Source organism: Perca flavescens, chromosome 16, assembly GCF_004354835.1.
Source record: "Perca flavescens isolate YP-PL-M2 chromosome 16, PFLA_1.0, whole genome shotgun sequence".
NCBI lineage: Eukaryota > Metazoa > Chordata > Actinopteri > Perciformes > Percidae > Perca > Perca flavescens.
The window spans coordinates 24728063-24754177 of NC_041346.1; the positions used below are offsets into that span (position 1 = coordinate 24728063).

Below are 26115 nucleotides of genomic sequence, written 5' to 3' on the forward strand. Positions count from 1 at the left end.
ATTAGTTCCAGATGTCCTTACGCTACACTGTCAGCATCAGTAGATGTCTAATTACAGTTATTCATGATCTAGATTTAGAGGAAATAAAAAGCTAGAAAAGATATAGGAAAAAAAGCAGTCCAGGCATTATTAGCTACCAAGATAAATTACAAAATAGTTTTATTATTTTATTCAACAACTTTTAAAGTAGAGAGCATTATTGGTATCCCTGAAGAAAGATTAAGGTTTTTCACAACAAATCATAGATAAATCTGGTGTTCTATGTTTTTCTTTTCTTTCTCTGTCAACAAATCCAATGAAAGACCAAACCCAGCAATACTTAATGACTTCCTTTCTCTGCCTGTGGCGCTCAGCACATAGCTCATTGGTTCCTACTGAGAATTCAAATATTTGAAATCATCGACACTACGACTTAAATTTATTTTTTTATATTATGACTATTCTCAAAACTTCCTTTGGCCATAATACTTGTACGACACACAGACAATACCTACTAGCAAGATCAGTTTATCTTTGGTTTTTATCTTTTCATAGGATTTGTTGAAGATAAGAATCTAGAATATCTTCACACTGTTTCTTTAATAAATTGAAGTTATCAGTTAGGTGCTTGGCTACTTGTGTTGAATGTGCAGAGCAAAAATTACACATTACTGAAGTATTTTGTCATTAGTTTGCATATAAATAAGATCACACAGATCTGGAAAAGAAGACCATATCCCTGAGGATTTCGGAGGATTTCATCAGCTGGGGGAAGGCGCAGGTAGGTTGATACAATGCTGAAGAAACCTCGTAAGTTTCTGAGCTTTCGACCGCCCACAAAAGAAATGCAGGGTGGAGCTGGTTTAAACCATTCCAGACACACACGCACAGACACTGTGATCATGTCAGGCATGTTTTCGAAATGAGAGAGCCGTCCACTGGGCTGAGCTCGCTCTGACCTCTGAGTTACATCAGCATTCAAGCGGGCAGCTGAGGACCGATGCACCTCAGGCAAGGGGGACTGTGTCAGGGGCCTGTCTATCCCTGTCAGATGTCCTGAAATGAAATTGAAAGCATTGATCTTCTCATGGCAAAGTTAACTTTAACTTTAAATTCAATTTGAAATGTCCTGTCAGTTGTTGATGCTACTTCCTGTTTCTCTCTTTCCTTTCAGAGTTCATTTGAATGTGTTGCTGTGCCTACTTTAAAGAAAGTTTACTGTCCTTTCAAAAGCCCTGCAGCCTGCTTATCTGGACCACAAGGCAGACTCAGGAGATAACACACTGAGGATAAAATAGCATCTGCTGGACTGCTAAAGAAAGAGGCACGCAAGGCTCACATCACACAAGATTTCCTTATCAGAGCTTCCTTCAACCTGCAGTGCAATACAGAGAGATGTCTGGCTGCAGGGATGTTTGGAAGGTGGAATACTTATTTTTGTTTGTTTCCAGTAGCTCAAATTTCTGTTGTATCTTGTAATGTCTTTAAATATGTTTTTTTGTGTGATTTGTGTGACTTCATTAGTCCTCTGTTTATCCTCCACAGCTTGCACCCTTCCCCCTGCCTTATCGTGAGAAGGCTGAATGAAAATGGATGAGAGGTACTTAAGTCTAAGGAGGCCTGCTCGAATGCACAATGGCTCCGCTCTTCTTTTCCTTCTCATTCTTTGCCTGTGCCTTTGTCTCTCACTTGTGTCATTACCTTAGCCTCCTCCTGGGATAATGCAGCTGACCCCATCCTTAAAATTTGTGGCTATCCAGATACCCTGCTGATTGGTTTGCTTTGCAGCCACCAGCTAATTTAATGCTTTAACATCACCTGAAGTGATTTTCCATCAGATGAGGACATTTAGAAAAGCGCTGTAATTAATGGAACACAGGGGAGCAACAAATACGTGACTGACCTTGACAGCGTTGGGAAGAACTCCAAAGACTTTTAAAGGCAACACACTTAAAATTAAACGAATAGTTTGACATTTTGGGAAATATGCTTACTGTATTTGCATTGGAGTTGAATAAAAAAAACATACATGTATCACCGTTGGACAGAGCCAGGCTAGCTGTTTCCCCTTGTTTTTAATCTTTGTGCTAAGCTTAGCTAACTGCCTGCCGGCTGAGGTTTCATATTTATTTAACACGAGAGTGGTAAGAAAGTGTGTTTATGTAGAACAGCAAATACGTTTTGTGGAAAATCTAATGCCACCAGGAATACCCTTTTTATCAACATAATGAGTTGTCACCATTACTAGCAAGTCACACAATGTTGATATGAGGTGTTTATGTAAAATGTAATCTGAAAACTGTCTTACTTTTGATGTAAACTAGTAAATTAAAAGTCGCCATGCTAGCTGCTCTGTGTAGCTGCACTTAAGCACCAGCGAGGCTTTGATCTAAATGCGAAGGTCTGTATGCTAACATGCGCACAATGACAATGCTAACATAGTCTACTGATGTTTAGCAGGTAGGCTACAATGTTCACTATCTTCAGCATCTTAGCTTAAGGTTTTGCATGCTAGCATTTGCTACTTAGCACTAAAGACAAAGTGCCGGAGGTAAGAGGGCAGATGTGTTTTGTTGTAGCTGGCTCAATACCTGCATGTTGCAACCATCCTGCAAACCTACTCTCATTTTTCTGACAGCTGCAGATTTATGAGCCTGTGAATCAAAACACCACTTCACCCTTTAGATATCCTGCAGCTTTATCAGGCTTTCATGTTGATAATATGTGTTTGGGGGTCATTAGTACATACTTATTAAATGCTTAGGGATGCTTTTAAGGCCACTTAGCTTACCTCAGCGATCTTGGGCTTATCTTATTGCTGAAAACCGCAGAAAGATGAAACGCTACGCGGCTTCATAGGTAGATGTAATAACAGTTTGGGGGAGTCACTGCAGGCATGTGTGCTCATAACATTGTTTACGTTCTCTTTGAAATGGGGTTGTTGGGCTTTTTAATCAGTGTGGCTCAAAGGCATTTGCCCTGCAATTTCTGCTGTTTATGGATTTTCACTGGGGTGTGGTTTGGGAAGGAGGGGGGAGGAGGGGGGGGGGGGTTAGGAAAGAGGGACGATGGGGTGAAATTACTCACTTCACTTTAAGGTACCTTAGCTCAAGTGAAGTCTGTTAAACAGTAAACATTAGTCTCTCCTGAAGTGAATGGGAAGCCAAAACAATCAATTAACTTCAGCCTTCTAATTAAGGAAGGGAAGTCACAGGGGAGGTGGTGGATGTAAGTGTGCGTTACTATCTTCTTCCTTGTCAGTTGCCCTTTTCAAACTGACAAAGGGATAATGTGATAGTATGTGAGCATTGACCTATATCATTCTGACATGATGTATGCTTTTAGAAATCCTTCAAAATGATCAGTGGTGGGAGAAGTATTCCGATAATTTCTTCAAGTAAACGTACAAATACAACAATCTATAAATACTCCATTACAAGTAAAAGTTCTGCATTCAAAATCCCACGTAAGTACTGTGAAGGTAGAGAAGACTTAGCAGCAAAATGTATGTATGTAATGTAAAATATCTAAAAAGGATTAGTATTATTTATGACATTATTTGATTGATTTTTAGATTGTTAATACTGATGCATAAATCCGTAAGTAGCATTTTACTGTAGTTGGTTGTTGGAGTTATAAATAGGCTACTTAGATAGTTTAGTCCGGTGATTCCCAAGATGGGGGCCGGGCCCCCTCCAAAGGGTCACAAGTTAAATCAGAGGGGTCGTGAGATGATTAATGGGACAGGAAAAAAGAAGAAAAAGTTCTGCTACAAAAATCGGTGTCTTTTCTCTAGTCTTTGCTTTTTTATTGGATCATTTTATCTATTTAGGCCTCCAACAGCTATTCAAATGAAACCATTACAGGAGTCTCTCTTTAGAGGAACTGCCAACAACTCATAGACATTTGAAATGTGACAAGGGGCCCCCATTAGACAGGTTGAGAAACAATGTGTTTTAGTATATGTTATAATGTGTTTTAATGTAAAATCTTAATCTGAAAAGTAACTGTAGCTGTCAGACAAATGTAGTTGAGTAAATAGTACAATATTTCCCTCTGAAATGCAGTGGAGTGGAAGTAAAAAGCAGCATAAAATGGAAATACTCAAGAACCTCAAAATTGCATTTAAATACAATACTTGAGCAAATGCAGTTAGTTACTTTCTACCACTAATAATAATAAATGTTGACTTCTTACTTTCCTAATTAACATAGATACTGGATTGCTTCGATCTCTCTGAGACACTGCAAATAATGAGAATTCTTTCAAGAGAGAGAGAGATAATCTAACTCTTTATTACCCATCATGCTCAGCAGGATGGCCCTCCCTGATCCCCTGAAACTACCTGTCAGTTAAACTTCTGCTCTGCTTTCACTCTGACAGAAATGTCTGTACAAACAACTCCAGGCTAAGACCTTAATCTGCAAACCAAAACAATAAAAAAAAAACATAGCCCATGTTTACTGAGGCATGCTCACATTGAGGCTGATAAATGAATGTGTGCTGATGTAAGGTAGCCTAGCCGCAGCTAATGAATGAGCGCGACGGGTGTGCAGAACTCCAATTTCTCAGGCATTTTTATGAGCACTTGAAGTCAGACTGTGGTTTGAAGTTGCATTTCTCGCTCTCTTTCATCAATTATGAGAGCCTTCTTAACTAAATGCCTGGCTTAAAGATGGAACCGAGGTGAGGCTGGGATGGCAGTAGGTGGTGAGGGGGGGAGCCCACTGAGTTTGTAATTAGCAGAATGTAGGATGTCTGACAGCTGGTTAGGATTTTGACTGTTTTATCCTTTGCCTGCCTTCCCCCGTGGCAGGTTGTTATCTGTGCCTTAGGGAGATTTCATTGGCTTCCACTGACCCCCCGATGGGGGCTCTGAAGCCGCATCTCAAGCCCTGACAGCGGGGGACCCCTAAACTTTTAGTATTAATCACACAAAAGGATTCCTTTCCTGACTCAGGCATGTGGTCCCCATTGGGGTCTCAGCAAGCATGAGTGAAGATGAAAGCCTCCCTCTCTTTCCTGCTCCGAATGTGTTGTGCACACGCCAACTCTGCTGATGAGTGTCCGCTTTTGTTCTGCAATGGACCACACACACGCACACACACACACACACACACACACACACACACACACACACACACACACACACGCGTACGTACATACATAAACACAGCAAACCACACATGCGCTTGAACACACTTCCAAACGCCCACAGACACATTCAGTTTGCCGCAGTCACTCAGACACCCGGTCCTCAATGTGCTGTGACGACTTTTCAAAAACAGCCAAAGCTCTGCGTCAGAACTGATGCAAAGGGGCTGAGATTTCAGAGGAGCTGTATCACGCAGATTTGCAGAAGGCTTTAGTTACCACATTAAACTTTGGTTCTCCTTACAGATGTTTTCCTCTCTATTTTGCTTCATATGGACCCAATGTTGTCATCCAGGCAGCGCTGCCTGGAAGGCACTAGGATTAGGCAATGGTTAGGGTTAGGGTTAAGGTTAGGGTTAGGTGCCTTGAAGTCGACGGTTGCAGCGCTGCCTTGAAGTCGATGTTGGGGGCTTAAAACACCATTGAGCGCTCTAATCGCTGGTGAAAAAGATATTTAGATGAAGTAAGTCGCTCTTACTCCAGTACGACACATTGCAGAAATTTAAACCTTTCAAGTGATCCTCAGAGGATTGAATTTTCCATTTTCATTAGATTTCCTATTCTTACTTTTGAACATGAATGCTGGGAATTTTCTAAAATGCATGATTTTAATGAATAACACTGGTATAGCAGATGTGGCCCACATATGGAATATGTTAGGGGAAATTACTGGTTAAGCACTGTAAACTACTCTTTGCAAGCAACCTGCATCTGGAAGGTCTACCACAACAATGGAAGAAGAGAGCAAACAGACCCACACTAAGGAAAACACTGGAAATGTGCAACTTCATCAGTTACCAAAGCTTCCTTGAGAATTTTAATGAGGAAATATAATCCATAGAACAATCTCAGTCCATTCAGGATCCTTAAATTGCACAGGATTTTAATTGCTACTGTGTGTGAGACGTTGACCAGTCAGCAAAAGCAGAACAAACTGAACAGTACTGTATCATGTATATTCTTTAAGGTACAGGCAGCTAAATAGCAGAGCAGATCCAAACACAAGCCCTCTAGGTTTAACCACAGTTAAAACATGGTATATCCAGCTCCTCACACTGCATACCAAGCTGCTGGGCAGGACAGGTTAAAAGAAGGTTTAGCCACAGTCCACTTTTCATTAGGGCAGTAATTATAATTGGCCTATGCCAGCTACTTCTCAATCCTCACACTTTGTCATCTTAATCTTTGCTAATCCTCCTTTGTGTTTTCAGAAATTAGTTTGTGAAGTGGGCTCAATCTAGGTCAATCCTTCAGGCACTTTGGAAAGAGTCTGATGGGGTTTGTGCGTGTGTGTGTGTGTGTGTGTGTGTGTGTGTGTGTGTGTTTGAATCCCCTGTGACAGATTTGATGGGAGTTCGCAAGGAGGGAGGACGGAGCAGGGGTGCAGTTGTGGGCACTGAGTTGGGCAAACACCTATTATCGCCATTTTAATTGGAGATTAGCGGGGGGGATTTAGCTGCAGAGTCTGCAGGGAGGCAGACGGCCTTGGGTGCTGGCATCACCCTCTGTGAGCATGACTCTGTGTACCCAATATAAGCCTTTTTATGCTCAATGTAGAAAAAAGGGAAGAGAGTTTATCCGTGAGGGGATGCTGAGAAGACTCTTCTTTTCTTCTTTCTCTGTCTCAAAACTTTGAAAAGATAGAATGAAATGACAATTTCAATTATGGTGCAAAATGAGTTTGCCCTTTGACAAAGTCACAGGCGATATTCTCTCAGTGGATTCCCGAGGCAGTGACGGAAATGGGTCATATTATGAGCAGAAAAATAAGACTGAATTAAAAAATGGCCAGCAGAGAGAGGTGAGAATTAAGCATTTGTGACAATATCTGGGAGAGGGAGAGTGCAATATACATATATTTACATGACACTCGTGCTTTTGACGGACCAGCACATAACCCCCCCGTAAAACCACAACTTGTCACTTTTACACTTTGGTTTTTGTATGTATTTAAACTAAATTGTTATAATGTGTTAAATAATGAGCTCCGGTGTGATGGTAGGCATATTTTGTTACCTTTGGACAGCAGCTACAGTAGCAGTTTCCCAGTTTCTGCTAAGCTAACCTGATGCCGGCACTTGGTTCATATTTACCGTACAGACATGAGAGTGGTATCGATCAATTTATCTTCAACTCTTGCGCATTCATAATAGTGTTAATAAAAGAAGCTATCTCATGAATTCTGCATGTAAAGTCAATGGTTTGTAAATTATAAACCTGCACCACATTCATTTCTCAAGTTTATATTCCAGCCAACAAACCAAAGATTATACAGAACCACTGAACAGCCAATAGTACCGTCTATCTGAGCCTGAGCACACGCAGGCTGAGTCAGCAGCCACAATGCAGGTGCAAACTGATAAGAATTTGTTTTTCTTCTTTTTTTGTTATCTCATAACCACAGGACCTTCGGGTGTTACCTTGTGTCTACTGTCATGTGGTTCCAAGGTGAAAAGTAAATCTTGCGTGTTTAAATCGCTGGAAAGTGCACTTCCATAAAAATGCAGGGACATAACCTTGGCCAGAGTGTGTTGGAATGTGATAACACACATGTCCCTCCGTGCTAATGGCTAATAGGCAGGGGTGCTGAGGGGGATTTAGCATGATATATTGTAGCTTAACAGAGTTAATGTGCTTGAAAGGATCTTTTTATCTTGCTTATTTTGCTCTTTTCCCACAACTGTCTGTCCTTTAGACCTCCCTGCTCATTCCTCACTGTCCTCCCAACGTTCTGTTTCTTAACTCCTGATGTTTGAAATGTTTAAGCCTGTTTTAAGCCAGAAATTGTAGGAAGGTCATGGCATTTCTGTTCATCAGGAGGCCATTTTTAAACACTACTCTAAATTTGTATAATTTAAAGCAAGTATGAGGACATCAATCAATCATCACTCTCATATCTGTACGCTAAATATGAAGCTGCAGCCAACAGATGATTAGCTTAGCTGATCATAAAGACTTGAAACTGGGAAACACCTAGCCCGGCTCTGTCCAAAGGTAACAACATTTTGTGGATCTTCTCTTCTAACTGCTAAAAAGTGTATTTCCCAAATTGTCAAACTATTGCTTTTAATATTGCATATGTTCTTTACATGACAAAGCCTTAAGTAAAACGGATTTCCTCTAAGAAAGGAGAATTGTCTTCACAGCCTCACATGTAAGTTGCAGAGGGATTCAGGTGAATGTTAGTAACTAACGTAAGTATTTTACTAGGTGTGTGGCTTCAGTATAACACCTTACCATGCCCAACAGCATTTAGAAATATGAGCATCTTATTTGAAATGGTTAAGGGCTGGAAGGCAGCAGAAGTAAAAATCTCCTTAGTAGGTACAAAAAGCGTTAGCCCATTGGCAAATCATCTCTCTGGCAGTTTGTGATTTTGTTAACATTTTATTTTGACGCACACCTCGTCTTCAGCGTTTCACAGAAACTAAATATGGATTAAACATAACAAGCACTCATGTTTCTTCCACTATCCATCTTCACTCTGTCCACCTCAAACTGATGTTTCCTTTCTGCATTTACATCCCCTGACCCCCTTTTCAACTTTCAACTCTTCTTGACTTTTGTGTGAGAACAGCAGCAACAGCAGCAGATCTATCAGATCACATGCAGGGAGCACATACAACCCCACTCCTCCCACATGACTAATCAGCTGGAACCGTTTTTTCTTCCCAAAAAGGCTGCACACCAGCCTCTCCCACAGACTGCGAACTCTTGACTCTACCTCACAATAAGCCCCCCATCTGGAATTGACCTACCCAAATGTCCTACATGGGAGTAGGACATTTGTACAAAGTACAAAATGTCACATCTGCATCATCGAACTTTGACAGAGTACCTACTCCACCAACTTAGCATTCCATTCCTACAACATTGTCGGATTCACAAGAGACAGTAAAAAAAAAAAAAAAAAAAAAAAATAGGAATTGATGCTGCAGAAATGGAGACACAATGCTATTCAACTACAAAGAGTTCTGTCCGAGATTCTAAAATCTTTGGATGGATTGGATCTTTGGGTGTTAGATGGTTATTCAGACAGACCAAGCAATTCAAAAAAATCATTTTGGAAACTATATGGCGGGCATTTTTTTTTTATTATTTCACTAAACATAAATTGAAAAATATACATTTCTTTAAAAATCACAAAAACAACAACTAGTTTTTCCAGGGCTTCAAAAATCTCCGTGTTCAAAATAAAAAATGGAGTTGTTTCCATGACAACTGAGCATGCTCCACCTGCTGAGGCAAAGGCCGTGAGATGTGATTGAAAGCTCTAGAAAAAGCGGCACTTCATTAAGCCTCGAGTTTTTTCATGTGTGTGTTTGTTTGTGTGAGTCAAACTACTAACTATTATTTTCAGTGGACATGAATCAACTTTCATGTTCAACAATCCATTGATCAATTGCAAAATAGCAGAGATTAATCCATAAAATAAATAATCGCTGGTAGAAACCCAAAATAATCATATCTTTGTAGAAGTGTTTGTCAATATATTAGTCACCAGTTTGAGTTATTTTCCTTGTTTACATTATTTTTCTTTCCCTTGTATATTTAAAAATTCACCAAAGATTTATTCCCCTCTCCTCTCCTCTCCTCTCCTCTCCTCTCCTCTCCATTAGCCAGCTCTAAGTAATGCTGACCTGCTGACAGAGTCACAACTTTGGCTCCGGTCCAGTCCAAATGAACCCACTTTGGCCCTTGTTCCAGCACGGATGGCTCACTATCTCGGCCTTCACTCAAGGTCACCGTTCAATACTTTACATTTCTGTTTCCTGAGGCGGGTCATGTACTGTGTTTTTTTTTCTTTCTCTCTATCTGACCATAGAGAGAATTGGACTTTTTCAGTGGCATTAAACGTCCTGGGGCTAAAGCCTGAAGCCTGACATTCTTGTGGGTTTCATCTTTAGGTTGTGTAGCCAGTTTAATATGGTATGGCTGTGTGTTGTGCGCATCTGTTATCCCAGAATGCCCCTGGGGCTCTCGGTCACTCTCTGTGAAATGACACTGGAATGTTAATTGACCTAGAAATCACTAGGTGTTTTTCATTTTCAGCTCCAGAGACCTAGAGAGACATAAATAGAGAACATACTGTACCCATACATTCGACTACTTTAAACATGGACAATGAAAAATCAAACTCTTTATCAAATAGAGCATCTGAAACGTGTCTCCAAATAAGTATTTATACAAACAGCTGCACCTCCTCTTAACATGGCAATTTAACATTTAGGCAAATAACCTGTACATAAGCCTGTACATAAATAGAGAAATAATGTAAACACCTGACATGGAAGTTATCTGAATGTCCCCAAAACTGATGGATTGATAGTTAAAGTTATTATTATTGTACAACAATAAGACAATGACAAACCTTGTCACAAAACCCACATGTCAGGAGGAGAAAAGAATGTCTTACAAAGGAGACACAAACTGCATCACGTAGAACTAGACCTGATGCATAATCTGATATCATTTCATCACATCATCTGACGACTCAATATAAAACATGGTGTAGAAAAAGCAAATGACCTCCGTCTGACCTATTTTCAAGTTTTTAGCATACACCATAATTTCATACAACAGTATTGTTCTGTTTACAGATGAGCCAAATGCGCAGAGTACCAATAATCGGAACTTGAATAAATAATTAAACAATGTTTTATGCAAGTTCATCAATTATAATAATATTTATTTTAGTCACAAATACTGCTATAAAGTTGGCTAAATGTGGATGAATCAATGCCAGATGATATTCTATACTTCTGTTATTGTCAACAAATCCCATGAAAAGATGTTAGATTGTTTTGAAAACCACAATAATCTGTGTTGTACTTGTGGCATTCCTGTCACCTTAAAGGGTAACTACCATTTTTTTTTCAACCTATTTTCCTATGTTTTTGTGTCTAAGTGACTGATGGGAACAATAATCTTTGAAATTAGTCCAGTATTAAGCAAGATCGCTGCAGTCGCAAGCGGTGAAATAAGCTACAACGTAAGTTATGGGGCAATTGTGCAGCTTATATTTAGCTTCACAAAAGTGCTTGTTTTGGCACTGACAGGCTCAGATTAATATTCTAAGTGTCTGACAAATTTTGGAAAGGATTTCTAAGGAGGTCGACCTTTCTGTTAAAGATCCTTTTTTTAAACGTAAAAACATCTGCGAAATTGGGTTTGCTAAACCCACCAGACTCCATGTAAATAAACAGTAATTTAAGCATCGTAAAATACACTTCATTCAAAGTCGACAGAAACAAAATAAAACTGTGCAAAACTGTTTTGTGTCATATTCCCACTTTTCCAACCATCACAAACTCTAGTTTTGGTTGAAATAAACACATAGTTTACCGATTTACATGTGAAAATATGTTGGCTCTATACATGCTAAAAGTATTGCTTTTTTAAATGGAGTCTGGTGGGTTTAGTGCTAGGGTCTTCAGAGATGTTTCTGGTTAAACAGAAAGGTCTCAAAGAGGTTTTAAAGGTCTATCTCTGAAGAGATCCTTTCCATAATGTTGTCAGACACTAAGAATATTAATGTGAGCCTGTCAGTGGCGAAATGAGCACTTGTGCTCTATTAACTTACATCGTAGCTTGTTTCGCCGCTGCCGACTGCAGCAATCATACTTAATACTGGACTAATTTCAAAGATTGCTGTTCTCATCAGTCACTTAGACACAAAAACATAGCAAAATAGGGTCCAGGTTGAAAAAAACTTTAGTTACCCTTTAACCATAGTCCTCATTAATCGGCCAGAGTTTAAAATGCCAACACAAAGAAAGCGGAAGGTAACGGACATTCGGTGGGATTTCCGGCGACACCTGAACAATCCCGGAAGTGTAAAGATTGTTGTTCCCCTCAGTCACTTAGACACAAAAACATAGGAAAATAGGCTTGAAAGAATCTGTAGTTACCCTTTAAGTCTTCTCACCAGAAGTGTTTTCCTCTTTTTCTTGTTGATCTATTATTGTGTCCAAGAGGTGCTGCTTTGATTTTATGGTAATTGTTGTTGCTGCAGAGTGTTCTTGTAATGATTGATTGTGGTATAATGCGTCACTGTTATTGTCCTAGCTTTCAGACTGTTTTCAGATTCAGGTTTTAGAGCTTCTTCCTTCAGACTACACCACATTTCTAATACAGCACACTGTGCAGCTCTTGTTAGCACTCAATAACATCTGGTCTATATGGTTAAACACTTGAAAATGCATCACATTGATTTTATTTGTCTGAACATGGTGGGCGTATCACAGGACTGTTGGTACATGACACAAGAATGGGAATTGACCCAAATATCAATGCTAAGCGATTATGACACATGCGCACACATCTGCCAATGTGCTTCAGGCTTCTGTTTTGTCCATAGATGGAAATTCCAGCAGTCACATCTCATGCAAATCAGCTTGTGTAGCTGTTGCTGAGAGGGTCACAGCAGTCCACAGGTTACAGTTTAACCCTGCTTGTTAGAGCAGTCAGCCTGGCAGAAGTGTTAGCCAGCCCACTTCTCTCCTCCCCTATGCAACATTTCCACACCAAAATCCTAACAAGCCTATTGCGATTCAGGAGAAGGCGTTTAATTTGCCCCGGAGCCAACATTTTTTCCAGCATGTGTACACTGTAATGAGATTTCCACTGCATCTCCCCGAGCTGTGAAACCATTCTCATCACATTTGAATAGAGAGCAACTGCTGCAATTCCCCAGAAATAAAACTTTATGGTGAATAACAATAAGTACTGTTGGTTGTCTGCTGGTTTTGCATTATTGTACTGCTCCTGGGTCTCAAGCTTTTGGAAATAAGACTCAGTAACATAATGCATTGTTTATTACTGGTAGTTTTGTGCTGAGGAGAAATAATTGGATAAAATAGCTCACACTGCAGAACTGTGGGCAGGGCAGCTTTTTGTCATTTGTTGTTTATTGGCCTTGTTTGGTCTCGAAACTATCACTAATTCCTGCTCGCGGTTCAATCATCAGTCGTGAAAGACAAACTATACGGACTGCAATGCCTCAATGGCAGAGGAGCAGTAAAAGAAAAAAACTATGATATGGCATTATTATGAAAAGTTTTCAAATATACCAAAAGATAACAGGAATAGGAAAAGGGGTGCCTGTGGGTTAAAGCGCATTATGATGTGCGAAACAAATAATCAATATGGCAGCAGAGTGAGATCCATGAGTTAATAGACATTAACGGTCAGTTGGTACATATAGGATAAGTATATTTCTCCAGTTTAGGCAAGGCAAGTTAATTTTGTTTAGATAGCACATTTCAGCAACAAGGCAATTCAAAGTGCTTTACACAAAACAACTCAAGCATCGAGACAAAGTGCAAAAGAAACACACTACAAAACGGCATTTACAGTAAATACAATTAAAACAGCCATTAAAGGGTCCAGAGAATAGAAAATAAAAACAAGCTAAAATAGAGCAAGCCAGGTATAAAATACAAGGAAATAATTGTTATGTTATGACCAGAATAATGTGATTTGCAATTTTTTCTCAACTGTTTTTTTAATTAATTAAACGTTTTAATGTAACATTTATCAAAACCTAGTCATAATGTCCATGTAAAATTTAATATCCAACATTTATTGTCTGCTGGAGAGTTCAACATTTTTAAGATTCAGTTTAATGTATCATCACAGCAACAAAAGCGAATGCCATGTCTCTAAATCTGTAGCTAAGTGGGGGCATTCAACAAATGAAGAAAATGATTTGACAAACTTAAGGTCCACTAGCTTTTTGACCTTTTAGCCTCAAGAGAACAAAAAGTCATAAATGGACTGTGTTTATATGTAGCGCCTTTCTACCTTACCGGACAAATCGCTTTACAATTTGCCTCTCATTTACACATTCATACGCTAATGGTGGCAGAGCTGCCAACTGGCCTGCCCATTGGGAGTAACTTGGGGTTAAAGGGCCAGATGTACTAACGCCTTTGTGCCCACTTCAGGCGTAACGTGCACGTAAAAGCATGGCGAGGTATGTACAAACAGGCTGCACTGAGGTAAAAGCGCAGACTGCCTGTCGCGGGGACTGAAAATGGCAAATTGCGCTTTTCCGTGTTATGCATATGCATTCATGGGAGGGTGAAGGGGAAAGTGGGAGTTTCCCATAAAAAGATGGGAGGAGAACCGTAAAGTGCACCTAATTATGTATTCCGCGGTATGTACAAAAACCACCCTTGAAAGCGTGCCTCTATTTTGCTGATTACCCAATGAACTGCAGGTTTGGTAAATATGACGTGAGCTGAAGTATCACAGCGTGCACTTTCTGCGGGTTGGCCATGGCGCTGATAACGCCACATTCGCAAATGTACGTACATCCGGCCCTCAGTGTCTTGCTCGAGGACACTTCGACATGCGGATAGGAGGAGCGGGGGAATTGAACGGCAATCTTGAGACTTAAGAACGAACGCCAACCTTGAGATTTAAAGACGACCCGCTCCACCTCCTGAGCCACAGCCTCTTCAAATGTAATATGGATGAAATCATAACAGCGACTGACCTTGCATCTCAACAGATCCATCTCCATGACGAGCAAACTCCACCTGATGAAGAAGTTAAAATGCCCTGGAAAAAGCTTCACTAAGGGGACCTTGAGTTAGGATGGTTTTGTGAAATAACTGGAGAACAACGTCAAAGTTTAGCGTCAGTAATCTTCACAAATTAATTATCAGCATCATGCAAACGGAAAATGTTGTACGGTTTCTTAAGATTCTAAGTAAATAATTGTTAAACGCAAGACAGTTGCAATCTACACTGAAAGCGACCATCTGGCTTTCGCCAAGTAGAAGTAAGGCTTGAGTGTGTCAATTTAAAATAACTAACTCTTTCATCTTGGTTCGACAACCCGTCTTATGTGCTACTTCTTTTCTTGCATAACCCCAATAAACACAGTGATAATCTGTACGCCAACGTGTTGTGATATAAGTCATCATGCAAGTGTTTACTAAGTTGTAATGCTGAAATGCAATCAGCTGTACTGTATAATGTCAGGATTTCGTATTTTATTTGCAATAAACAAGTGTTGAGCTGTCTGATTTTAACAGAAAACATCAGTCAAGGTTAATAGGCTAGTTATTGTGACTACTTTAAAGACTCGGATAAAACTGACTATTGAAAGTAGATTAGGAATATAATGTGCACATCATACACTAATGAGACTGCTGAGAAAGGCACAGAAGATTGAAAAAGATTGTAATAATAATCAGATAATGACACGGTTGAGTGATGGCTAAAATAAACAGTCCGTACTTAAGTAGGATTACAGTTGCACGCAGTAATATTATTAGAAAAACATTTGTCCCAGTCTCTTGCATGCATGCCCAGATGTAAAAGACCATAAAACTCTGAGTCAGAAAGAAAAAGGACTGTGTGGGGGCGTCTAGAGAGAAATGGACCGTAAGAGCTGATGTATTGTCAGAAAAACAGACTCCCCGAGCTGAATTACTCACACCAATACATCAGTAAAAAAAAAAGTAAAGTTTGAAGCACCCCCTCTAAAACCTGACATTACAGCCTTACATCACCCCAGTGTCCAGGGCCCCATCTGTCATAATTACTCACATATGTTTTGGGAAAAGGCCTGGGGCCGTCTTCTAAAGGCACCCAAACATAACCCTATCTCCCTTGATTAATCTCCCACAAAACAGACACACTGCACGATGCTTAACACACACTCTGCCATGACACTTCTGACTGGCCTAGAATGAGGAAAGAGGCCCTCTCACCCACAACCATATGACTCATTCATGATTTTTCAAAGGGGGCTGTGTGTGTGTGTGTGTGTGTGTGTGTGTGTGTGTGTGTGTGTGTGTGTGTGTGTGTGTGTGTGTGTTGTTGTGCAAGGTGTTTGGAATATCATTTTAAAGCTTCTCATATGATGCACTAAAGAATAAGGTGTGAAGAAAACCTCTGACTTCATGTTTTGATGCGACATTGTCAATGGGAGCTTCTGGCACCTGCGGCCTCTTAATTAGAAGAGGTTGAGTGTTTTGTTCGCTGCGCTCAGACCTGAGTGTTCTCTCACCTCTTCTGTCATTGATTCAGCCCTCCTCCTAACCTCTTTACCCCTTTGGTTTTGTTGCTGCCGGTGTCACCCACTGGGGGAATCATCTACTTGTCAGCTCCCTACCGGGCACCCATTTGGGGGACTATAGAAAACAACACAGGGGGATGGTACGCTGGAGTAGCTTTTGCAATTTAGAAAACAATGGAAGGAAGTAGATGAGTATCATTAACGTGTGATCAGTACATTGTTATTCATGTTTTTAGAGTCCTGTGTCTGTTATGGGGTGGATTTTGGCTGTAGGGCCGTTCCTGTTCATTATCTCTGTTAATCATCTTAATGTCTTGTGTTAAATCCTGCCAGCATGCCTTAATACAATGTCCACAGTGATGCGGAACATTTTGAAAATCCTGTTACATTTACAAAGTTTTCCATGCACTCTAGCTTTTGCTGTCAGAAGGTTCCAATCCTTTAATTATTTACGGATTTACTGTTGAGCAAGACTAAAAGTCCATAGCCAGGCCAGCGGCTCTGTGAGGCACAATAGTGCACTGAGCTAAATGCTAACACATCTTAGTTTAGCTTGTTAGCATGCTAATATTTTCTAGTTAGAACAAGGAATTACAGCCAACACTGATGGGAATGCCATTAGTTAACGGATATATATATATATATATATATATATATATATATATATATATATATATATATATTTTAATAGTGGACAAATTAAAAATTTGACCTAATAATGGTGATAGAGGAAAGGTTAAGGGATCACCAAATCATGGTAACATAACTTAAAAGAAATCAGATGGAGCATTCCGATGATTAGACATGTTTTAAGAAGCCAATATAGTTTAGCCAGATTATCTAAACTACTTTGGTGGTAAAAACCAAAGTAAGTGCAGCTAAAATGTCAGTCATAATCCAATGGATCAGAAATGAAGCTGGAAGTTGGTCTGTAAACTGCCGTTAATGTTTACAAACAATAGTTTGGATTATATTTTTATCGTTTTATTTTTCAAATTAGGTCAACGGCATACCATGTTCTGGCTTCATGTTTTTTGGGCCAATAGCCTGCTGGCTCCCCATACACCAATGTCACAAAAAAAAAAAAAATCAACTGATAAGGCTTATGAGACTTTTTCTTTTATTCATTATTGGATGTAATGAATAAAATCGGATACAAAGACTCATTTCAGAGAGTTTGTGATACTCAAAAAATGTATTCATGAGTTCAGAGACATTTCTTTGTAATGATTGTGTATGGGACAAGCGTTTTGGCCACTATACGCCAAAATCGCTCCACATAAGAGTCCTGCGCTTTTCCTGGGAGATTGTCAGCTGAAAGACAGACTTTCTGGTGCGTTCATTTTTGGTTGTGCCACTAAATAAAGCAGTTTAGATAATCAGTTGGTTAATTTACAATTTGTCTGATCATCTGACTGCTCACATGTTCACATTCTTTTGCCATTTGACAAGTACAATGTCATTATTATTGAGAGGAATGATGACCCAAACTAGTTAACCAGAATTACCACTAAAACCACTATCCTCTTGGCAGAAAGATGCAGTCATTCCTGACTTCTGCTAGGTATTTTATTCATGTACTTCCTGATGGATTCTCAAATGGAAGTGAGCTCGGAGTGAGACTACAGCTCTGATTACCTAACCTGCCCATCAGGTGCTGTGGGTGTACGTCAGTGGTTTTCAGTTGTATAGGTGCTGAAGAGTTTCAATTATTCACTGTACCGTACAGTATGTGTCAGGGCTCTGTTTTGTACAAGGAGGAGTTGTGGGTGTTAATATTTGATGTACTCCTTTCTATCTGTGAGCTGGTATGAAGCTGATGGATGCCCCCCGATGTTTGTGTGTGTCAGCGTTATTGATCAAACTAATGTGGGGGAGGGAAAGAAAGAGAGACACTCATTCAGGCCGTCTCGGGTCAGACAAGTTTTTCTTACTTTGTGTTACATCAGTGGTCTGCCAAGGTTCAGTTGTTGACGGACCGATCCGCCAGAGAAATCATGAATAAGTTATTGTAGACCTTGCCTTTCAGCTCTAAGGATTTATCTCTCATTCAGGCCAAGCTTTTTTTTTCAGGCTTACAAATTGAAACAATGAGAACAACAAATAATACATGACATGAAACTTTAATGTTCCCATGGTGAACCTGAGCACATAAACATTGTGGGGCTACCCTACAGCGAGTACAGAACCTACGTTCAGGAGCAATATTAATTTGGGCACAGAGATTTGTTTGTGCCATGTTGCCACTGCATTACGATGATCTACAGTTGGTCCAACATTTTGATCGGGGTAGTCTATAACCACGACGTTCCACTTCCGGGATTGTTCAGGTGTCGCCGGAAATCCCGCCGGATGTCTTTCATTTCGGCCGGATGTCCGCTACCTTCCGCTTTCTTTGTGTTGGCCGATTAATGAGGACTATGGTTAAATGGTAACTACAGTTTTTTTCAACCTGGACCCTATTGTGCTATGTTTTTGTGTCTAAGTGACAGATGAGAACAGCAATCTTTGAAATTAGTCCAGTATTAAGTAAGATTGCTGCAGTCGGCAGCGGCGAAACAAGCTACGATGTAACTTAATAGGGCAAACACGCTCATTTTGCCACTGACAGGCTCACATTAATATTCTAAGTGTCTGACAACATTATGGAAAGGATTTCTAAGGAGGTCGTCCGTTTCTTTTAAAGAGTAAGATCCTTTTTTTAAACTAAAGCCACCAGACTCCATGTAAATAAACAGTAATTTTAGCATTGTAAAATACACTTAATTCAAAGTCGACAGAAACAAAATAAAACTATAAAAAGCCGTTTTGGGTCGTCTTTCCACTTTTCCAACCATCACAAGTCTAGTTTTGGTTAAAATAAACACATAGTTTGGCTCTATACATGCTAAAAGTATTGCTTTTTTAAATGGAGTCTGGTGGGTTTAGCGCTAGCGACCTCAGAGCTGTTTCTGGTTGAACAGAAAGGTCGTAAAAAGAGCTTTTAAAAGGTCTATTTCTGAAGGAATCCTTTCCATAATGTCAGACACTTAGAATATTAATCTGAGCCTGTCAGTGGCAAAACGGGCCCTTTCAACTCCAGGTTGAAAAAAACAGTAGTTACCCTTTAACTGCTCCTCAGATCTCTGCAGACTATATGTCGAATCTGAATTTTCTGTTGCACAATTATAACAACCTTTGAAGGTACACGTTCCACCCAAACAAGTTCCTTCCAGAGGCTATTTTGCAGAGGCGTCGTTGCTCCATCCCGCATATAGCGCCGCCCAAGACGATTGTGATTGGTTAAAAGAAATGCCAATAAACCAGAGCACATTTTTCTCCCATCCCAGAATGCTGTGTGGACTAGACAGACTCTCCTCCACGTGTTGTGATCGGGGCAAAAGCTCTGCTGAACTTGCATCTCCGTATACAGTGTTTGTCCTGTGAACTACAGGCCTGTAATGTCTGTGGTATCAGATGATAGGAGGTTCGTATTTCACCCTGACTGGAATGAACTCCTGACATACTCTGGTGTGACCGAGAGCGACTCTTGTCTGTTAACCTAGTTCAGGTTTCCTCACAGATTTAGTTCAATAACGAGGGAAATCCTTTTTGGGACCTTTGGAGGAAAATCATTTATGACTACTGAGAATAACAGAGTTGTACAAGATGTGTGTGCGCAAAGGAAAAATACATCTTTTCATAAATGTTGGCGTAGCTTTCCTGAAATCATCAGATTTTCATGGCACCGTTAAAATTCCAAGTATAAAACGGGGGGGTTAAAACACAGCATTTTATCAAATCACCTCCACACAGACATTTTCACACATTAGCTTGTGATCCACTGGTGCTGTAACACTGTTTTGCGTCAATACATACCACAGCTGAAGCTTTTTATAAGTAAGTAAAGCACACACACACACACACACACACACACACACACACACACACACACACACACACACACACACACACACACACACACACACACACACACACACACACACACACACACACACACACACACACACACAAGCTTACAGCTGTAAGCGCACACACACCTTTTTCTTGAGGCTAAAAAGTGTAGGTGATTGTTTCTACAAATATGTTTATTCGTAGATGTTTTATTCCCACTTTGGGCTTAAAGGTGCAGGCTGCTTGTGATTTCCAAAAAGAGAAAGAAAACCAAACACAACTGAAAGTTTGAAGTGAAGCTGCATCAAACTAATAAGGGCAGCTCTGGAATAAGGTCACGTACTTCTCCAAATGAGAGTGCCGCAAAAAGCATATGTTATAAGAAAGAGGCAGAGAGGGGGCATGCAAAACAGCCTGTTCTCAAAACCTTAAAGTAGGTGTGCAGACATGGCCTAATAGTATTGTAAGTATTATTCAAAGTCTTCTGGTTTCCTGCTCTGAGCTGGCTGGATGTTTCTTGTAGAAGAGAAAATCTTCCCAGCTGGAGCCCAAAATCCTCTATCCTGCCCATCCACTCCCCAACTGCCTGCCTGCCTGCCCAACAAATATGTGACAGAAACAATCTTATCACTCAGATCTCTGCGTTTTAGCCATATACTCTATAGCTGTGTGCCTGTGAAAGCGTTGTGCGCTACTATTTCACAGACTGTATCTTCTCCAGCTAGGCACTCACAGACCAGGAATGATAGCCGTGAGCTACGTTTGAAATGGTTAAATTCATCTTGAAATTAAAGCTATGCACCAGGTGTCCTATTTTCTCATATACAGGTTTTCCGTCAGGAGCAAAGTGATGGACCGACCGACCAACATTTCCGTCCAACGAGCCGTTATCATGGCAAAAAAATTAAACATTATTACACAGTATTAAATTACCCATTCTGTCTGTTGCCGAATGCAAAATGAATACTTTGACACAGTTTGTCTTGGGCAATAATGGATTATAACCAACACTTTGGATGTGCTCACTTTCAAATAAATTGTTTAAATTATAAACCAACCTGTCAGATTATCTGCCCACAGATCTCAGCAAACTCGGTGAGTAAAGCGTGAGCAAAACCAACAGGACCATGGCAAACACTATGAAAATATGATGCTTAACGGTTAAAATTTTTAATTTAATGCTCATGAAAATTCAAAACCAAACCCCACTACTGTCTGATTAACTGTACCTGCTGGAATTCAACTGCTTGTTCACTTGAAATACAGAAAACATCTTGCTGAGACTTACTGCTGCCTTGGCAAATGCAATCCATCACTCCAAATGAGACCATTATGGTAATTCTTTCAAACATAACATTATAATACCACAATCTTGGTGTGCTCTTTGATCAGACACTTTCTTTTGGTTTACATATTAAGGAGGTGACCAGAGTTGCTTTTTTCCATCTCAAAGATAAGATCAATACTGTCGTTTAAGGACGCTGAGGTCCTCATTCATGTCTTTGTGTCATCCAGGCTAGATTATTGTAATGTGCTTCTGTCCGGTCTGCCAAAGAAAAGTCTGTGGAGTCTGCAGTTGGTTCAGAATGCTGCAGCTCGTGTTCTGACTGGAGCCTCCAGATATGAACATATTACACCAGTGTTAGTTTCTCTCCATTGGCTCCCTGTTCATGCCAGAGCAGACTTTAAGGTGTTGCTGCTAACTTATAAAATATTAAATGGCAGCGCACCGTTGTGTCTCAATGACCTAGTGAAACCCTATGTGCCTGCTCGAGCCCTGCGTTCTCAGGGGACGGGTCTTCTGAGTGTCCCAAGGGTTAAAAAGAAGACAATATGTGAACGGGCCTTTTCCTTCCGCACACCAACATTGTGGAACAGCTTACCTCTGAACATCAGGTAGGCTTGTTCTGTTGAGGTTTTTAAAGGTAAGCTAAAGACCCATCTGTTTACTGTTGTGTATGAGGCCTAATTTCTTTCTATGTTTTTCTGAGAGTCCGAGTGTGTGTTATATTTTAGTCATTGGAACTGTTTTTAAACTGCATTTTCTATGTTCTGTACAGCACTTTGACTTGAAAGCGCTTTATAAATAAATGTATTATTATTATTATTAATCACATTGTAGCTCTCCCAGAATTGAAGATGAAAATATTATTAAGTTATGTTACCTTCACTAGGATTTAGAGCCTCCTTACCATCATCACAATTAATAATGCATGATGGTAAAAAATATTGCAATTAAATGTTAGGAGTAATTAGTTTTTTCTTATTTCAATTGATGGATTACAATTGTCAGTAAGTATCTCAACTCTATGCTTTTTTTCTGAGAACCTTTGACTCTCAGCAGGTGAGGCAAATCTGCAGTACACCAGACAGCAGGAGCCTCTGTCTTTGGTGCACACATCAGTGAGTTTAGACTTTTTATCACTTTACAAAGCCCAGCAGGAACTTTGAGCTTCCTACACTTGTATTTACTTTGTGTTTTTGTGTGCTCATCAGGATTAGAGAATTGAAGCCTATTAAACAAAAAACTACTTAAATGGAACTAGTATGTATTATATTTTATGGTCAGGGAAACAAAGCAGCACTTATAAGATTTAAAGTTTTATATTTTGTGTGCTTGTTCCTGACAACCACCCAACGCCTGTACAAATGGGAACCACACGCCAAAAAAGAGATAAACGGAGAGAAATAAACAGTTAGCGTTAAATTATAAGAAAGTTACAAAACTTAACTAAACGTTGACCCTTCATAATCCAATGTGTGCATGTTTTTATTAGTGTGTCAATGTTGTTTAAGAGAGAAGGAAAGAGAGCTCTTGTGTCTTGGCACTCCATTAAGTTTTAACTCGGGTTAATTCTCATTTCGTGAGGCCAGTCGGAGATAGCACATTCTAATTAAGCTAATTCATCATCTGAGCCTAAACTTCCTCAGGATGAACAGTGGGATTCATCCTCGACTTGGTAGTTATGCTGCTTGAAACCATTTGTTCTAAGTTGTTGTTGTGGTGGTTGGTTGGATCAACGCCTCAGAAGTTGATCACATTGGCCCTCATTTATGAAACGTGCGTACAACCTAAAACAGGTGTACGACGGGCGTACGCCGATTCCTACGCAAAGCTCGGCATTTATCAATTTGGACGTGAGCGTAGGCTGCGATCAAATCTCACGTCTGGTCTGAACTCGTGTACGCAAGTTTTTGAGTCAACGTGGCCTTGCAGTGCAGCATATAATCAGTTTAACAGGAGAAGGAGAAGTCATCAGTTGATCACTTATCAGCAATGGCAGATCTGGCTCTTTTAGAAGACCTCTATGAGCCGGTACAATAGTGCACACGTACGCACACGTGCCACGGTGGAGGGCTCCATCGGATTGTTTAAGGGCAGATGGCTCGCATCAGTGGGGGTGGGGGACCCTATACACGGCAGAAAAAGTCTGCAACATTGTTTTAGCCTGTGGGGTTCTGCACAACATCTCGCAGGGAAACTGGGTGCCATAAATGTAGCGATGGAGGCGATGCCCAGAGAGCAGTGTCCAGAACAGCCCCAACTGAAGGAGACAGGATATTATTATTCCTCGCTTTTAAAAGGTAGCCTATAGTGTTATGTTTGGCAATGATATTCATAGGCTACAGGAAACATGACGATGCCCAACATTTTTATTTATTATTCAGGTTTTCATTTCTATGTCGTGAACGATTTATTTCTGCCATTGACCGAGTTATTTTGGCTTGTTTTCCCAGCCCCTCTGCTGTCAGGAGACAGGGTCGTGGTGGTGGTCCAGCACGGGGGGGCGGAGGACACGCGCTCTCCCTCAGCTGTTGTCTCGTTCTGACTCATGAAAAAAAACACGAGTAAAATAACACTGCATAAACTCCGCTACCGTGTGTTTATTTAAATATAGGTACACCATGTAGGCCTAAGAGATTGCAATAAGCCTATATATTACTATTAGGACTATAGAAAATGCGTCAAGGATGTATAAATTAAATAGGCTAAACTTCAACTGGAGTCCGATTTACTACGGCAACACTGTTGACCGCATCAGTGATCTCTTTCCATTCCGCATTCTTTCTACAGCCTTTAATAACAGTTTTCAGGCTGCCAAAAAGTACACACATTAGTGCAAATGAACCAGAGATATCAGGGTTTCAATCTCCACCTCTGAAAAGGGCCGCTTCTCAGCCGGATTACGTCTCGCCATGTCGTAAATTGTAGGGGCGAGGCCTCAAAACCGAGAATATATTGGGGCGTGATATTTAAATTACGATCGTTTCCAGCCGCCGCATTTATCAATGTACGACCATTCTTACGCTCTGATTGGTGTGATACGAACGTTTCATAAATCACACGTGAAGCCTCTCGTAAGATGATTTCTTCGCTCATATCTGCGCTGGTTTCTACGTTAGGTTGATAAATGAGGGCCAGTGTGTCTGGCCTTCGTCCCCAATTATAGAGTTGGAGTCAGATCGAGAAATTGAAAGAGTTTATTGTAACCTTTTTTTCTACATCCAAGCAGTTAGATTGTGGATGTCGGTGACTCTCCATGTACTAGACACATAAGCAACAGCACACCCTAAATTCAGGGTGCAGATCTCTGTTTCCAGTATCGAAATACTGCACTTTTTGTACACCACCTATCTACCCTTACCGCCACCCTATGACTTATGTGATGTAGAAAAATGTAGCACTTCCTAAAACATTCCCACAGAACATAAGCCAGGCCGCAATTACATTTCTTACATAACCCCCTAAGCACAAATTAGTAGTATGCACACATGTAAGTTTTAGGGAAAAGGTTATGTAGGAAAACACAAACATGCATCTCTGTAACTGTGAAAGATCATACGTATGAAGGCCTAAACCCGGTTCCACTTCCATGCAGCTTGATCTTACAGTAATTCTGTCTCTGATATTTTCGAAATACATTGTCAGATAGTTTTTCAGTAGCCTGGAGTTTCTGTTGCTAAATGAAAAATGGTGGAACATGAGACCTAGGACACCGTATTAAGCTTTGTACATAGTTTGGTCATTTTAAGTGCTTGATCAAACGAATGCCAATGCTGTCATTAAATAGGATATTGATACCATAATGAAGGTTTTAAATGTGGTGTTGTTACCAGTTATTAGTTTTGGGATTCCTTTCCCAAACATCCTGGAGAATCATATCTCCTCTTTTTCTCTCTCTCCATCTTTGTATTCAAGAGGACGTGTAAGTGAAAAAGGATCAGAGCTAAATGGAGGCTTCCCACATTCATCTTTGTCAAGTTTAGTCCCTCCTTCATTTCCTGCCTCTGTATCCCCCCCTCTCCTCGACTCGACCCTCTCACCTCTTTCTTTTGGTCACCTAAAGAATACATAGCAGCGCACTTGGTTAGTTCATCCACATTCCACACAGAGATAAAAAGCTTTGATTAGGTCTGAATTCCTGTGAATTCCTCCTGTCTGTCCCTCAGGTGCAGTATAGAGGTTGGTCTGCTATCTGAGGGCCCCGGCAGGTTTGGACTGCAGACTCCTCCTGACCTGATTGTGTTGGCTGGAAATGGAGCAGATGTCTCCAGATGGTTGACCGTACCTCTCCTCTCTATCTGGGTAAACACAGACAGAGCACATGCACACTGGCCTCACAGAAGCAGTTCAAACACGAAATATAATTGAAGTAAATCCAGGCTGAAGCAATATAGCTGACACACAGAGTGGGCAAGATGGTGCAAATCTTATGTATAGTAAGTGTTGTAACATTTTACAAAAAACTCTTGTGTAATTTTCTTAATTCTAGATGACTAACCCATCACCTCATTCTTGAAACAAAGAAAGTGGTACACTTCTCTTTTCCAGGATTTAAAGACTGAATAAAGCTGCATAAGGTAATTATTACACACTGTTCCTGGGCAGCGGCCACAGGACATATCATCACAAGTAAATAAAACAGCTTAGGGACAGTAAATAACCATACAAGTTACTAATTGCAGAGTATTTCCACATCATCTTTTTAAGTATAATCAACCTGCCATCCCTTAAACTGTTCTTGCGACAGGTATTCTATTACTGTCAACAT

General features: G+C 40.3%; 1 long non-coding RNA gene across 1 annotated transcript; it reads left to right on the forward strand.

Moving 5' to 3' along the window:
• Positions 1-1155: 1155 nt before the first annotated feature.
• On the forward strand, positions 1156-10092 carry LOC114571552 (uncharacterized). The gene is made up of 3 exons (XR_003694666.1): positions 1156-1401; positions 1525-1579; positions 9753-10092. It is a non-coding gene; the product is annotated as an uncharacterized LOC114571552 (long non-coding RNA).
• The last annotated feature ends 16023 nt before the right edge of the window (positions 10093-26115 follow it).